This window comes from Lissotriton helveticus, chromosome 11 (assembly GCF_964261635.1).
Source record: "Lissotriton helveticus chromosome 11, aLisHel1.1, whole genome shotgun sequence".
Classification (NCBI taxonomy): Eukaryota; Metazoa; Chordata; class Amphibia; order Caudata; family Salamandridae; genus Lissotriton; species Lissotriton helveticus.
In genome coordinates this window covers 1,082,931,289-1,082,946,543 of record NC_136072.1, presented here as the reverse complement: position 1 = coordinate 1,082,946,543, position 15,255 = coordinate 1,082,931,289, and the positions used below count along the sequence as shown (strand labels likewise).

At 42.3% G+C, this 15,255-nt stretch overlaps 8 non-coding genes across 8 annotated transcripts; all 8 read right to left on the bottom strand.

Annotated features, from left to right (window-relative positions):
• Positions 1-419: 419 nt before the first annotated feature.
• On the bottom strand, positions 420-559 carry LOC144793114 (U4 spliceosomal RNA). Its single transcript, XR_013602776.1, has one exon. It is a non-coding gene; the product is annotated as a U4 spliceosomal RNA (small nuclear RNA).
• A 1,929-nt stretch (positions 560-2,488) lies between these two features.
• LOC144793918 (U4 spliceosomal RNA) lies at positions 2,489-2,628 on the bottom strand. The gene has a single exon (XR_013603368.1). It is a non-coding gene; the product is annotated as a U4 spliceosomal RNA (small nuclear RNA).
• Positions 2,629-4,549: 1,921 nt separating this feature from the next.
• On the bottom strand, positions 4,550-4,689 carry LOC144793073 (U4 spliceosomal RNA). The gene has a single exon (XR_013602741.1). It is a non-coding gene; the product is annotated as a U4 spliceosomal RNA (small nuclear RNA).
• A 1,929-nt stretch (positions 4,690-6,618) lies between these two features.
• On the bottom strand, positions 6,619-6,758 carry LOC144792978 (U4 spliceosomal RNA). Its single transcript, XR_013602655.1, has one exon. It is a non-coding gene; the product is annotated as a U4 spliceosomal RNA (small nuclear RNA).
• Positions 6,759-8,679: 1,921 nt separating this feature from the next.
• LOC144793739 (U4 spliceosomal RNA) lies at positions 8,680-8,819 on the bottom strand. Its single transcript, XR_013603210.1, has one exon. It is a non-coding gene; the product is annotated as a U4 spliceosomal RNA (small nuclear RNA).
• Positions 8,820-10,748: 1,929 nt separating this feature from the next.
• Positions 10,749-10,888, bottom strand: LOC144793856 (U4 spliceosomal RNA). The gene has a single exon (XR_013603313.1). It is a non-coding gene; the product is annotated as a U4 spliceosomal RNA (small nuclear RNA).
• Positions 10,889-12,817: 1,929 nt separating this feature from the next.
• Positions 12,818-12,957, bottom strand: LOC144793795 (U4 spliceosomal RNA). The gene has a single exon (XR_013603261.1). It is a non-coding gene; the product is annotated as a U4 spliceosomal RNA (small nuclear RNA).
• A 1,921-nt stretch (positions 12,958-14,878) lies between these two features.
• On the bottom strand, positions 14,879-15,018 carry LOC144793867 (U4 spliceosomal RNA). The gene has a single exon (XR_013603322.1). It is a non-coding gene; the product is annotated as a U4 spliceosomal RNA (small nuclear RNA).
• Positions 15,019-15,255: the final 237 nt, after the last annotated feature.

The window sequence follows — 15,255 nt, the reverse complement described above, 5'->3', positions numbered from 1 at the left end:
CCTCTCCACATTTTCCTACTGATAACAAATGCCTTCGCTCCCAGAAAAAAACTTTCTGGGCGGTTAGTGCACATTTGAATGGGAGATGAGACCTCGGAAGAGCCCAGCCCTGCCCCGGACTGCGAGTCACCTCAGAGAGCAGAAACAAAGCCCGTCCTCTGCCCATCACTGACCCAAGCGAATCCGTGGAGCAAAGATGAGAACAAAAGGGAAGAAATAAAAGAATAACGAAAACTCATCAAGGAAAATAAATCCCTAAAATACTGCTGTATTTAAAAAGCTGAGAAAACAAAAGAGAACGTAAAGAGTAAACTGAAGCCAAATAGAGTCACCGTTTTGTCCTTGTCACAGATCACAAACCTGCAAGTAAATTGCATTGCAAAATAAACTATCTTATTTTTTAATTACATATTCTCCAGTCTCCGAAGAGACTGTCAAAAATTGCCATTTCGACTATATTTCAAGTCTCCATGACGGGGTATTGGGTAAAGTTTTCAATAAGCAATAATCGCGCCTCGGTTAAAACTGGTTGGCTACGATACTGCCACTGCGCAAAGCTAAACAATTTAGTGTGAATTTCATGCACACTTGCCCTAGTACCTCATGTTACAAAGAACATGATTCCTTTTCAAAATATGTTATCTGTTTATGCATAACTACTCCTTCACTGCTTCTGATAGGCAATGTAAGACATATAATGGTGTTGTTTTACTAATTTCTATCAGCTCTCTGCCCCAAACCGTCGATAGCCACACGCAGAGAATTATGGGAAATTGTATGCTAAATAGCTGTCCAGGTAAGCAGCACCCTCCCAAGTTATGGATTTGATGCTCAGGCAGATATACCTTCACACAAAGATGAGATCTAGGCTGCTAACCATGGGTTGTGGAAAATATAAGAAGCACAAATTCATAATAGCATCCTCATAGGCCCCACTGTCTTCAAATGTTTACTAGAGAAGGAACGGCAATCAATTTAAAGGAAAATAAATGATAGATACATTTTTCCATATTCCATAATGCACGTCTGCCATTTCATGGCACTACATAGTTGCATTTGCTGCATTTCATTTTTAGCTTTAGGAGGTACAATATACTGGTTTCCTGGTTTTCAAAACATTTTAGGGGAAGATTCACAAGGACCTGACGCAACTGCATGGATGCATAAGTTTCCTTGAGTCAGTGCTGAATGTCCTTGTGCCACGATGAATGTGCTGTATTTACATTACAGCGCTCCATGGCGCAAGAAATAACAGATGCGTCAGAAATTCTGACGCATCTGTTGGCACAAAAGTGACGCATTGCTGGAAATGCTCATGAAAGTGACGCAAAAAGCCCTGAGTCATAACTTATGCCTGGTCTGTGCAGGCGTAGGGATTTTGACACAGTGAAGGCGTAGAGTGATGTAGTGAAATCTTGTAGATTTCAGTGCGTCAGTTCTAGAAGGCTTTTAGCGTGGGAACGCCCACCCTGCATACATTATACCTGACGCAGGTATAATATGATGCGGGACTTTACAATGTGACACATCTCCCTAGATGCGTCACATTGTAAATGGGCCGCAACATTTATGCCGCAGCTGCGTCACAATACAGATTTTTATACTTGCCCTATATATGGCTGTGTGTACGTTGTGTGTCTCCGTCTGCATGCAGCATACAAATGTGCCAGATCTGGTAGCCCAGTTGGGCTGATGCAGCCACACAAGAGCTCTCTGCCTGACCTCATTGTCACCAATTCAAATCAGAGAGGATCCATGCAGTCTTTCAAGGCTCTCAGGTGAAAAAATGGGCCCTAGAGCAAGGAAGAAAATAGTACCCCTTGTTGAAGTTTGGAATATAAAATACCGCAATAATCAGGGTTCAGTGGGTTCCGCAGGTCTGTGGGCGCCAGTGCAACTGCACCTGCTGCACCAACAGAAGCTACGCCCCTGTCATAGAGCTGGGTAACATCAATTACTCAGTGCCACAAAGAGCATTAGAAATAAACTTTACATAATGTCAAACGGCAAAAACAAGAGCTTTGTCAGTTCTTGTTCTGTTTCAAACACTCCATACAATCTGTATGAACCCTCTCCACATTTTCCTACTGATAACAAATGCCTTCGCTCCCAGAAAAAAACTTTCTGGGCGGTTAGTGCACATTTGAATGGGAGATGAGACCTCGGAAGAGCCCAGCCCTGCCCCGGATTGCGAGTCACCTCAGAGAGCAGAAACAAAGCCCGTCCTCTGCCCATCACTGACCCAAGCGAATCCGTGGAGCAAAGATGAGAACAAAGGGGAAGAAATAAAAGAATAACGAAAACTCATCAAGGAAAATAAATCCCTAAATTACTGCTATATTTAAAAAGCTGAGAAAACAAAAGAGAACGTAAAGAGTAAACTGAAGCCAAATAGAGTCACCGTTTTGTCCTTGTCACAGATCACAAACCTGCAAGTAAATTGCATTGCAAAATAAACTATCTTATTTTTTAATTACATATTCTCCAGTCTCCGAAGAGACTGTAAAAAATTGCCATTTCGACTATATTTCAAGTCTCCATGACGGGGTATTGGGTAAAGTTTTCAATAAGCAATAATCGCGCCTCAGTTAAACCTCATTGGCTACGATACTGCCACTGCGCAAAGCTAAACAATTTAGTGTGAATTTCATGCACACTTGCCCTAGTACCTCATGTTACAAAGAACATGATTCCTTTTCAAAAGATGTTATCTGTTTATGCATAACTACTCCTCCACTGCTTCTGATAGGCAATGTAAGACATATAATGGTGTTGTTTTACTAATTTCTATCAGCTCTCTGCCCCAAACCGTCGATAGCCACACGCAGAGAATTATGGGAAATTGTATGCTAAATAGCTGTCCAGGTAAGCAGCACCCTCCCAAGTTATGGATTTGATGCTCAGGCGGATATACCTTCACACAAAGATGAGATCTAGGCTGCTAACCATGGGTTGTGGAAAATATAAGAAGCACAAATTCATAATAGCATCCTCATAGGTCCCACTGTCTTCAAATGTTTACTAGAGAAGGAACGGCAATCAATTTAAAGGAAAATAAATGATAGATACATTTTTCCATATTCCATAATGCACGTCTGCCATTTCATGGCACTACATAGTTGCATTTGCTGCATTTCATTTTTAGCTTTAGGAGGTACAATATACTGGTTTCCAAAACATTTTAGGGGAAGATTCACAAGGACCTGACGCAACTGCATGGATGCATAAGTTTCCTTGAGTCAGTGCTGAATGTCCTTGTGCCACGATGAATGTGCTGTATTTACAATACAGCGCTCCATGGCGCAAGAATTAACAGATGCGTCAGAAATTCTGACGCATCTGTTGGCACAAAAGTGACGCATTGCTGGAAATGCTCATGAAAGTGACGCAAAAAGCCCTGAGTCATAACTTATGCCTGGTCTGTGCAGGCGTAGGGATTTTGACACAGTGAAGGCGTAGAGTGATGTAGTGAAATCTTGTAGATTTCAGTGCGTCAGTTCTAGAAGGCTTTTAGCGTGGGAACGCCCACCCTGCATACATTATACCTGACGCAGGTATAATATGATGCGGGACTTTACAATGTGACACATCTCCCTAGATGCGTCACATTGTAAATGGGCCGCAACATTTATGCCGCAGCTGCGTCACAATACAGATTTTTATACTTGCCCTATATATGGCTGTGTGTACGTTGTGTGTCTCCGTCTGCATGCAGCATACAAATGTGCCAGATCTGGTAGCCCAGTTGGGCTGATGCAGCCACACAAGAGCTCTTTGCCTGACCTCATTGTCACCAATTCAAATCAGAGCGGATCCATGCAGTCTTTCAAGGCTCTCAGGTGAAAAAATGGGCCCTAGAGCAAGGAAGAAAATAGGCCCCCTTGTTGAAGTTTGGAATATAAAATACCGCAATAATCAGGGTTCAGTGGGTCCCGCAGGTCTGTGGGCGCCAGTGCAACTGCACCTGCTGCACCAACAGAAGCTACGCCCCTGTCATAGAGCTGGGTAACATCAATTACTCAGTGCCACAAAGAGCATTAGAAATAAACTTTACATAATGTCAAACGGCAAAAACAAGAGCTTTGTCAGTTCTTGTTCTGTTTCAAACACTCCATACAATCTGTATGAACCCTCTCCACATTTTCCTACTGATAACAAATGCCTTCGCTCCCAGAAAAAAACTTTCTGGGCGGTTAGTGCACATTTGAATGGGAGATGAGACCTCGGAAGAGCCCAGCCCTGCCCCGGATTGCGAGTCACCTCAGAGAGCAGAAACAAAGCCCGTCCTCTGCCCATCACTGACCCAAGCGAATCCGTGGAGCAAAGATGAGAACAAAGGGGAAGAAATAAAAGAATAACGAAAACTCATCAAGGAAAATAAATCCCTAAATTACTGCTATATTTAAAAAGCTGAGAAAACAAAAGAGAACGTAAAGAGTAAACTGAAGCCAAATAGAGTCACCGTTTTGTCCTTGTCACAGATCACAAACCTGCAAGTAAATTGCATTGCAAAATAAACTATCTTATTTTTTAATTACATATTCTCCAGTCTCCGAAGAGACTGTCAAAAATTGCCATTTCGACTATATTTCTATTCTCCATGACGGGGTATTGGGTAAAGTTTTCAATAAGCAATAATCGCGCCTCAGTTAAACCACATTGGCTACAATACTGCCACTGCGCAAAGCTAAACAATTTAGTGTGAATTTCATGCACACTTGCCCTAGTACCTCATGTTACAAAGAACATGATTCCTTTTCAAAATATGTTATCTGTTTATGCATAACTACTCCTCCACTGCTTCTGATAGGCAATGTAAGACATATAATGGTGTTGTTTTACTAATTTCTATCAGCTCTCTGCCCCAAACCGTCGATAGCCACACGCAGAGAATTATGGGAAATTGTATGCTAAATAGCTGTCCAGGTAAGCAGCACCCTCCCAAGTTATGGATTTGATGCTCAGGCAGATATACCTTCACACAAAGATGAGATCTAGGCTGCTAACCATGGGTTGTGGAAAATATAAGAAGCACAAATTCATAATAGCATCCTCATAGGTCCCACTGTCTTCAAATGTTTACTAGAGAAGGAACGGCAATCAATTTAAAGGAAAATAAATGATAGATACATTTTTCCATATTCCATAATGCACGTCTGCCATTCCATGGCACTACATAGTTGCATTTGCTGCATTTCATTTTTAGCTTTAGGAGGTACAATATACTGGTTTCCTGGTTTTCAAAACATTTTAGGGGAAGATTCACAAGGACCTGACGCAACTGCATGGATGCATAAGTTTCCTTGAGTCAGTGCTGAATGTCCTTGTGCCACGATGAATGTGCTGTATTTACAATACAGCGCTCCATGGCGCAAGAATTAACAGATGCGTCAGAAATTCTGACGCATCTGTTGGCACAAAAGTGACGCATTGCTGGAAATGCTCATGAAAGTGACGCAAAAAGCCCTGAGTCATAACTTATGCCTGGTCTGTGCAGGCGTAGGGATTTTGACACAGTGAAGGCGTAGAGTGATGTAGTGAAATCTTGTAGATTTCAGTGCGTCAGTTCTAGAAGGCTTTTAGCGTGGGAACGCCCACCCTGCATACATTATACCTGACGCAGGTATAATATGATGCGGGACTTTACAATGTGACACATCTCCCTAGATGCGTCACATTGTAAATGGGCCGCAACATTTATGCCGCAGCTGCGTCACAATACAGATTTTTATACTTGCCCTATATATGGCTGTGTGTACGTTGTGTGTCTCCGTCTGCATGCAGCATACAAATGTGCCAGATCTGGTAGCCCAGTTGGGCTGATGCAGCCACACAAGAGCTCTTTGCCTGACCTCATTGTCACCAATTCAAATCAGAGAGGATCCATGCAGTCTTTCAAGGCTCTCAGGTGAAAAAATGGGCCCTAGAGCAAGGAAGAAAATAGGCCCCCTTGTTGAAGTTTGGAATATAAAATACCGCAATAATCAGGGTTCAGTGGGTCCCGCAGGTCTGTGGGCGCCAGTGCAACTGCACCTGCTGCACCTACAGAAGCTACGCCCCTGTCATAGAGCTGGGTAACATCAATTACTCAGTGCCACAAAGAGCATTAGAAATAAACTTTACATAATGTCAAACGGCAAAAACAAGAGCTTTGTCAGTTCTTGTTCTGTTTCAAACACTCCATACAATCTGTATGAACCCTCTCCACATTTTCCTACTGATAACAAATGCCTTCGCTCCCAGAAAAAAACTTTCTGGGCGGTTAGTGCACATTTGAATGGGAGATGAGACCTCGGAAGAGCCCAGCCCTGCGCCGGACTGCGAGTCACCTCAGAGAGCAGAAACAAAGCCCGTCCTCTGCCCATCACTGACCCAAGCGAATCCGTGGAGCAAAGATGAGAACAAAGGGGAAGAAATAAAAGAATAACGAAAACTCATCAAGGAAAATCAATCCCTAAATTAGTGCTGTATTTAAAAAGCTGAGAAAACAAAAGAGAACGTAAAGAGTAAACTAAAGCCAAATAGAGTCACCGTTTTGTCCTTGTCACAGATCACAAACCTGCAAGTAAATTGCATTGCAAAATAAACTATCTTATTTTTTAATTACATATTCTCCAGTCTCTGAAGAGACTGTCAAAAATTGCCATTTCGACTATATTTCAACGCTCCATGACGGGGTATTGGGTAAAGTTTTCAATAAGCAATAATCGCGCCTCAGTTAAACCTCATTGGCTACGATACTGCCACTGCGCAAAGCTAAACAATTTAGTGTGAATTTCATGCACACTTGCCCTAGTACCTCATGTTACAAAGAACATGATTCCTTTTCAAAAGATGTTATCTGTTTATGCATAACTACTCCTCCACTGCTTCTGATAGGCAATGTAAGACATATAATGGTGTTGTTTTACTAATTTCTATCAGCTCTCTGCCCCAAACCGTCGATAGCCACACGCAGAGAATTATGGGAAATTGTATGCTAAATAGCTGTCCAGGTAAGCAGCACCCTCCCAAGTTATGGATTTGATGCTCAGGCGGATATACCTTCACACAAAGATGAGATCTAGGCTGCTAACCATGGGTTGTGGAAAATATAAGAAGCACAAATTCATAATAGCATCCTCATAGGTCCCACTGTCTTCAAATGTTTACTAGAGAAGGAACGGCAATCAATTTAAAGGAAAATAAATGATAGATACATTTTTCCATATTCCATAATGCACGTCTGCCATTTCATGGCACTACATAGTTGCATTTGCTGCATTTCATTTTTAGCTTTAGGAGGTACAATATACTGGTTTTCAAAACATTTTAGGGGAAGATTCACAAGGACCTGACGCAACTGCATGGATGCATAAGTTTCCTTGAGTCAGTGCTGAATGTCCTTGTGCCACGATGAATGTGCTGTATTTACAATACAGCGCTCCATGGCGCAAGAATTAACAGATGCGTCAGAAATTCTGACGCATCTGTTGGCACAAAAGTGACGCATTGCTGGAAATGCTCATGAAAGTGACGCAAAAAGCCCTGAGTCATAACTTATGCCTGGTCTGTGCAGGCGTAGGGATTTTGACACAGTGAAGGCGTAGAGTGATGTAGTGAAATCTTGTAGATTTCAGTGCGTCAGTTCTAGAAGGCTTTTAGCGTGGGAACGCCCACCCTGCATACATTATACCTGACGCAGGTATAATATGATGCGGGACTTTACAATGTGACACATCTCCCTAGATGCGTCACATTGTAAATGGGCCGCAACATTTATGCCGCAGCTGCGTCACAATACAGATTTTTATACTTGCCCTATATATGGCTGTGTGTACGTTGTGTGTCTCCGTCTGCATGCAGCATACAAATGTGCCAGATCTGGTAGCCCAGTTGGGCTGATGCAGCCACACAAGAGCTCTTTGCCTGACCTCATTGTCACCAATTCAAATCAGAGAGGATCCATGCAGTCTTTCAAGGCTCTCAGGTGAAAAAATGGGCCCTAGAGCAAGGAAGAAAATAGGCCCCCTTGTTGAAGTTTGGAATATAAAATACCGCAATAATCAGGGTTCAGTGGGTCCCGCAGGTCTGTGGGCGCCAGTGCAACTGCACCTGCTGCACCTACAGAAGCTACGCCCCTGTCATAGAGCTGGGTAACATCAATTACTCAGTGCCACAAAGAGCATTAGAAATAAACTTTACATAATGTCAAACGGCAAAAACAAGAGCTTTGTCAGTTCTTGTTCTGTTTCAAACACTCCATACAATCTGTATGAACCCTCTCCACATTTTCCTACTGATAACAAATGCCTTCGCTCCCAGAAAAAAACTTTCTGGGCGGTTAGTGCACATTTGAATGGGAGATGAGACCTCGGAAGAGCCCAGCCCTGCGCTGGACTGCGAGTCACCTCAGAGAGCAGAAACAAAGCCCGTCCTCTGCCCATCACTGACCCAAGCGAATCCGTGGAGCAAAGATGAGAACAAAGGGGAAGAAATAAAAGAATAACGAAAACTCATCAAGGAAAATAAATCCCTAAATTACTGCTATATTTAAAAAGCTGAGAAAACAAAAGAGAACGTAAAGAGTAAACTGAAGCCAAAGAGAGTCACCGTTTTGTCCTTGTCACAGATCACAAACCTGCAAGTAAATTGCATTGCAAAATAAACTATCTTATTTTTTAATTACATATTCTCCAGTCTCCGAAGAGACTGTCAAAAATTGCCATTTCGACTATATTTCAAGTCTCCATGACGGGGTATTGGGTAAAGTTTTCAATAAGCAATAATCGCACCTCGGTTAAACCTCATTGGCTACGATACTGCCACTGCGCAAAGCTAAACAATTTAGTGTGAATTTCATGCACACTTGCCCTAGTACCTCATGTTACAAAGAACATGATTCCTTTTCAAAAGATGTTATCTGTTTATGCATAACTACTCCTCCACTGCTTCTGATAGGCAATGTAAGACATATAATGGTGTTGTTTTACTAATTTCTATCAGCTCTCTGCCCCAAACCGTCGATAGCCACACGCAGAGAATTATGGGAAATTGTATGCTAAATAGCTGTCCAGGTAAGCAGCACCCTCCCAAGTTATGGATTTGATGCTCAGGCAGATATACCTTCACACAAAGATGAGATCTAGGCTGCTAACCATGGGTTGTGGAAAATATAAGAAGCACAAATTCATAATAGCATCCTCATAGGTCCCACTGTCTTCAAATGTTTACTAGAGAAGGAACGGCAATAAATTTAAAGGAAAATAAATTATAGATACATTTTTCCATATTCCATAATGCACGTCTGCCATTTTATGGCACTACATAGTTGCATTTGCTGCATTTCATTTTTAGCTTTAGGAGGTACAATATACTGGTTTCCTGGTTTTCAAAACATTTTAGGGGAAGATTCACAAGGACCTGACGCAACTGCATGGATGCATAAGTTTCCTTGAGTCAGTGCTGAATGTCCTTGTGCCACGATGAATGTGCTGTATTTACAATACAGCGCTCCATGGCGCAAGAATTAACAGATGCGTCAGAAATTCTGACGCATCTGTTGGCACAAAAGTGACGCATTGCTGGAAATGCTCATGAAAGTGACGCAAAAAGCCCTGAGTCATAACTTATGCCTGGTCTGTGCAGGCGTAGGGATTTTGACACAGTGAAGGCGTAGAGTGATGTAGTGAAATCTTGTAGATTTCAGTGCGTCAGTTCTAGAAGGCTTTTAGCGTGGGAACGCCCACCCTGCATACATTATACCTGACGCAGGTATAATATGATGCAGGACTTTACAATGTGACACATCTCCCTAGATGCGTCACATTGTAAATGGGCCGCAACATTTATGCCGCAGCTGCGTCACAATACAGATTTTTATACTTGCCCTATATATGGCTGTGTGTACGTTGTGTGTCTCCGTCTGCATGCAGCATACAAATGTGCCAGATCTGGTAGCCCAGTTGGGCTGATGCAGCCACACAAGAGCTCTTTGCCTGACCTCATTGTCACCAATTCAAATCAGAGAGGATCCATGCAGTCTTTCAAGGCTCTCAGGTGAAAAAATGGGCCCTAGAGCAAGGAAGAAAATAGGCCCCCTTGTTGAAGTTTGGAATATAAAATACCGCAATAATCAGGGTTCAGTGGGTCCCGTAGGTCTGTGGGCGCCAGTGCAACTGCACCTGCTGCACCAACAGAAGCTACGCCCCTGTCATAGAGCTGGGTAACATCAATTACTCAGTGCCACAAAGAGCATTAGAAATAAACTTTACATAATGTCAAACTGCAAAAACAAGAGCTTTGTCAGTTCTTGTTCTGTTTCAAACACTCCATACAATCTGTATGAACCCTCTCCACATTTTCCTACTGATAACAAATGCCTTCGCTCCAAGAAAAAAACTTTCTGGGCGGTTAGTGCACATTTGAATGGGAGATGAGACCTCGGAGGAGCCCAGCCCTGCGCCGGACTGCGAGTCACCTCAGAGAGCAGAAACAAAGCCCGTCCTCTGCCCATCACTGACCCAAGCGAATCTGTGGAGCAAAGATGAGAACAAAGGGGAAGAAATAAAAGAATAACGAAAAATCATCAAGGAAAATAAATCCCTAAATTACTACTGTATTTAAAAAGCTGAGAAAACAAAAGAGAACGTAAAGAGTAAACTGAAGCCAAATAGAGTCACCATTTTGTCCTTGTCACAGATCACAAACCTGCAAGTAAATTGCATTGCAAAATAAACTATTTTATTTTTTAATTACATATTCTCCAGTCTCCGAAGAGACTGTCAAAAATTGCCATTTCGACTATATTTCAAGTCTCCATGACAGGGTATTGGGTAAAGTTTTCAATAAGCAATAATCACGCCTCGGTTAAACCTCATTGGCTACGATACTGCCACTGCGCAAAGCTATACAATTTAGTGTGAATTTCATGCACACTTGCCCTAGTACCTCATGTTACAAAGAACATGATTCCTTTTCAAAAGATGTTATCTGTTTATGCATAACTACTCCTCCACTGCTTCTGATAGGCAATGTAAGTCATATAATGGTGTTGTTTTACTAATTTCTATCAGCTCTCTGCCCCAAACCGTCGATAGCCACACGCAGAGAATTATGGGAAATTGTATGCTAAATAGCTGTCCAGGTAAGCAGCACCCTCCCAAGTTATGGATTTGATGCTCAGGCAGATATACCTTCACACAAAGATGAGATCTAGGCTGCTAACCATGGGTTGTGGAAAATATAAGAAGCACAAATTCATAATAGCATCCTCATAGGTCCAACTGTCTTCAAATGTTTACTAGAGAAGGAACGGCAATCAATTTAAAGGAAAATAAATGATAGATACATTTTTCCATATTCCATAATGCACGTCTGCCATTTCATGGCACTACATAGTTGCATTTGCTGCATTTCATTTTTAGCTTTAGGAGGTACAATATACTGGTTTCCTTGTTTTCAAAACATTTTAGGGGAAGATTCACAAGGACCTGACGCAACTGCATGGATGCATAAGTTTCCTTGAGTCAGTGCTGAATGTCCTTGTGCCACGATGAATGTGCTGTATTTACAATACAGCGCTCCATGGCGCAAGAATTAACAGATGCGTCAGAAATTCTGACGCATCTGTTGGCACAAAAGTGACGCATTGCTGGAAATGCTCATGAAAGTGACGCAAAAAGCCCTGAGTCATAACTTATGCCTGGTCTGTGCAGGCGTAGGGATTTTGACACAGTGAAGGCGTAGAGTGATGTAGTGAAATTTTGTAGATTTCAGTGCGTCAGTTCTAGAAGGCTTTTAGCGTGGGAACGCCCACCCTGCATACATTATACCTGACGCAGGTATAATATGATGCGGGACTTTACAATGTGACACATCTCCCTAGATGCGTCACATTGTAAATGGGCCGCAACATTTATGCCGCAGCTGCGTCACAATACAGATTTTTATACTTGCCCTATATATGGCTGTGTGTACGTTGTGTGTCTCCGTCTGCATGCAGCATACAAATGTGCCAGATCTGGTAGCCCAGTTGGGCTGATGCAGCCACACAAGAGCTCTTTGCCTGACCTCATTGTCACCAATTCAAATCAGAGAGGATCCATGCAGTCTTTCAAGGCTCTCAGGTGAAAAAATGGGCCCTAGAGCAAGGAAGAAAATAGGCCCCCTTGTTGAAGTTTGGAATATAAAATACCGCAATAATCAGGGTTCAGTGGGTCCCGCAGGTCTGTGGGCGCCAGTGCAACTGCACCTGCTGCACCAACAGAAGCTACGCCCCTGTCATAGAGCTGGGTAACATCAATTACTCAGTGCCACAAAGAGCATTAGAAATAAACTTTACATAATGTCAAACGGCAAAAACAAGAGCTTTGTCAGTTCTTGTTCTGTTTCAAACACTCCATACAATCTGTATGAACCCTCTCCACATTTTCCTACTGATAACAAATGCCTTCGCTCCCAGAAAAAAACTTTCTGGGCGGTTAGTGCACATTTCAATGGGAGATGAGACCTCGGAAGAGCCCAGCCCTGCGCCGGACTGCGAGTCACCTCAGAGAGCAGAAACAAAGCCCGTCCTCTGCCCATCACTGACCCAAGCGAATCTGTGGAGCAAAGATGAGAACAAAGGGGAAGAAATAAAAGAATAACGAAAAATCATCAAGGAAAATAAATCCCTAAATTACTGCTGTATTTAAAAAGCTGAGAAAACAAAAGAGAACGTAAAGAGTAAACTGAAGCCAAATAGAGTCACCGTTTTGTCCTTGTCACAGATCACAAACCTGCAAGTAAATTGCATTGCAAAATAAACTATCTTATTTTTTAATTACATATTCTCCAGTCTCCGAAGAGACTGTCAAAAATTGCCATTTCGACTATATTTCAAGTCTCCATGAAGGGGTATTGGGTAAAGTTTTCAATAAGCAATAATCGCGCCTCGGTTAAACCTCATTGGCTACGATACTGCCACTGCGCAAAGCTATACAATTTAGTGTGAATTTCATGCACACTTGCCCTAGTACCTCATGTTACAAAGAACATGATTCCTTTTCAAAAGATGTTATCTGTTTATGCATAACTACTCCTCCACTGCTTCTGATAGGCAATGTAAGACATATAATGGTGTTGTTTTACTAATTTCTATCAGCTCTCTGCCCCAAACCGTCGATAGCCACACGCAGAGAATTATGGGAAATTGAATGCTAAATAGCTGTCCAGGTAAGCAGCACCCTCCCAAGTTATGGATTTGATGCTCAGGCAGATATACCTTCACACAAAGATGAGATCTAGGCTGCTAACCATGGGTTGTGGAAAATATAAGAAGCACAAATTCATAATAGCATCCTCATAGGTCCCACTGTCTTCAAATGTTTACTAGAGAAGGAACGGCAATCAATTTAAAGGAAAATAAATGATAGATACATTTTTCCATATTCCATAATGCACGTCTGCCATTTCATGGCACTACATAGTTGCATTTGCTGCATTTCATTTTTAGCTTTAGGAGGTACAATATACTGGTTTCCAAAACATTTTAGGGGATGATTCACAAGGACCTGACGCAACTGCATGGATGCATAAGTTTCCTTGAGTCAGTGCTGAATGTCCTTGTGCCACGATGAATGTGCTGTATTTACAATACAGCGCTCCATGGCGCAAGAATTAACAGATGCGTCAGAAATTCTGACGCATCTGTTGGCACAAAAGTGACGCATTGCTGGAAATGCTCATGAAAGTGACGCAAAAAGCCCTGAGTCATAACTTATGCCTGGTCTGTGCAGGCGTAGGGATTTTGACACAGTGAAGGCGTAGAGTGATGTAGTGAAATCTTGTAGATTTCAGTGCGTCAGTTCTAGAAGGCTTTTAGCGTGGGAACGCCCACCCTGCATACATTATACCTGACGCAGGTATAATATGATGCGGGACTTTACAATGTGACACATCTCCCTAGATGCGTCACATTGTAAATGGGCCGCAACATTTATGCCGCAGCTGCCTCACAATACAGATTTTTATACTTGCCCTATATATGGCTGTGTGTACGTTGTGTGTCTCCGTCTGCATGCAGCATACAAATGTGCCAGATCTGGGAGTCCAGTTGGGCTGATGCAGTCACACAAGAGCTCTTTGCCTGACCTCATTGTCACCAATTCAAATCAGAGAGGATCCATGCAGTCTTTCAAGGCTCTCAGGTGAAAAAATGGGCCCTAGAGCAAGGAAGAAAATAGTACCCCTTGTTGAAGTTTGGAATATAAAATACCGCAATAATCAGGGTTCAGTGGGTCCCGCAGGTCTGTGGGCGCCAGTGCAACTGCACCTGCTGCACCAACAGAAGCTACGCCCCTGTCATAGAGCTGGGTAACATCAATTACTCAGTGCCACAAAGAGCATTAGAAATAAACTTTACATAATGTCAAACGGCAAAAACAAGAGCTTTGTCAGTTCTTGTTCTGTTTCAAACACTCCATACAATCTGTATGAACCCTCTCCACATTTTCCTACTGATAACAAATGCCTTCGCTCCCAGAAAAAAACTTTCTGGGCGGTTAGTGCACATTTGAATGGGAGATGAGACCTCGGAAGAGCCCAGCCCTGCCCCGGACTGCGAGTCACCTCAGAGAGCAGAAACAAAGCCCGTCCTCTGCCCATCACTGACCCAAGCGAATCCGTGGAGCAAAGATGAGAACAAAAGGGAAGAAATAAAAGAATAACGAAAACTCATCAAGGAAAATAAATCCCTAAAATACTGCTGTATTTAAAAAGCTGAGAAAACAAAAGAGAACGTAAAGAGTAAACTGAAGCCAAATAGAGTCACCGTTTTGTCCTTGTCACAGATCACAAACCTGCAAGTAAATTGCATTGCAAAATAAACTATCTTATTTTTTAATTACATATTCTCCAGTCTCCGAAGAGACTGTCAAAAATTGCCATTTCGACTATATTTCAAGTCTCCATGACGGGGTATTGGGTAAAGTTTTCAATAAGCAATAATCGCGCCTCAGTTAAACCTCATTGGCTACAATACTGCCACTGCGCAAAGCTAAACAATTTAGTGTGAATTTCATGCACACTTGCCCTAGTACCTCATGTTACAAAGAACATGATTCCTTTTCAAAATATGTTATCTGTTTATGCATAACTACTCCTCCACTGCTTCTGATAGGCAATTTAAGACATATAATGGTGTTGTTTTACTAATTTCTATCAGCTCTCTGCCCCAAACCGTCGATAGCCACACGCAGAGAATTATGGGAAATTGTATGCTAAATAGCTGTCCAG